The sequence below is a fragment of the Mus musculus genome, chromosome 7 (genome assembly GCF_000001635.26).
Source record: "Mus musculus strain C57BL/6J chromosome 7, GRCm38.p6 C57BL/6J".
Lineage (NCBI taxonomy): Eukaryota > Metazoa > Chordata > Mammalia > Rodentia > Muridae > Mus > Mus musculus.
Window position 1 is genome coordinate 47309027 of NC_000073.6, and position 1540 is coordinate 47310566.

Sequence of the window (1540 nt, forward strand, 5' to 3'; positions counted from 1 at the left end):
CTAAAACCTACATTCAGGTACAGAACAATCACAGACAAGAGAGTCATGGTTTTGGACCTGGGCTATTTCCATGACAACAAAAGTTTCAAAGAAACAGCAAGAAAGCTTCAGAGGAAGTTAGCACGACAATTTGATTAATGTCAAGAAGGATGCAGACATGATACTTTCTGATTAATGCTTTTACTCAGGAGATGGAGAAAAACTAAGTTATGGAAGAGCTGTTGAAGGTGTTGGTAGACCACTGAGGCATGCCAAGTAGGTCAGCTGAAAGGAGAGTGGACAGTGTGGTCAAGTGCAGCAGGGCAGTGCTCACTCCAAAACTACCTCTGAAATCCAGGCAGAGGCTCTTCATCATGGCTCTGCTTTGCTTTTTGACATCTCCACTATGTTTTCAGGTGTCTCAGGAATGTCCTGCAGTGCACTCTGGATAACCATTTTGAGGGTCTGGTGCTGCAATCGATGCCTGAAGGAGCCCACGAAGAAGTAAATGATGGGGTTGGCACAGCTGTTAAGAGCAGTCAGGACACTTGATGCCATAAAAAGACTAAAATCAAATACAATAAAAACATTCTTAATCTTGGATAACAGGAACCAGTAGATGCCACAGGGCAACCCGCAGAGGAGAAAAACCAAAATGGTCAGCATGATGGTCACGTACAATCTGGTAAGTTTCATACGCCCAGCGCCACAGAACAACCTGGCCAGCAGAGCCAGGCTGGATAGACAGAGGACCACAAACAAAAACATCAGGTATGCAGCAGTAAAGAAGTTTGATGCCATACATCCATAGTCATTTACATATTTGGTATCTAAGAAAACGCAGAAATACTTATTCAGAATGCTGATCAACAGGGACAGGACCCAGATCATAGCACACGTGACAGTTGATGTGTGTTCTGGGCAGTGGCAGCGATACCAGATGGGGCACAGTACAGACAGACACCGTTCAGTGCCGATGGCGCTGAGTATGCTCAGGCCTGCAATGTAGAGAACCAGCATGACGCTGAAGAAGCACTTGCGAAAGATAATGTTAGGGTAGGAAACCTTGAGAAGAAACAGAGTGGAAGCTATGATGTGACAGAGGAGGAAGAGGAAGTCAGCCAGAGCCAAGTTTAGGATGTAGACTGAGAAGGCATTCTTGCGCAAGCGGAAGCCCAGGAGCCAGAACACAATGGCATTTCCTGTCATCCCAACCAGTCCGAAGATGATGATCATCAAGTGTGGGATCAGGGTGCTGATGTCAATACTTCCAGGGATGGTTTCGTCCATTAGATTTGTTGTCGACGGTGCCATTGATGAGGCAGAGGTGTTTAGGGCCAGAAACCCTGCACCGGTGCTGCTGGGAACACAAAGAAGAAATGAGGCTTTCCCTATGAACACACCTTTTGTTTTTCTTTTCCCTTTTTTGTTTTTGTTGTTGTTTTTAAAAATTTTTTTCTATTGGATATTTTCTTTATTTAAATTTCAAATGTTATCCCCTTTCCTGCTTTTCCCTCTCCAGGAAATCCCCATCTCATCCTCCCTCCTTCTGCTTCTATGA

General features: G+C 44.8%; 1 pseudogene; it reads right to left on the reverse strand.

The window, feature by feature from the left end:
• Mrgprx3-ps (MAS-related GPR, member X3, pseudogene) lies at window positions 303-1318 on the reverse strand (annotated as a pseudogene).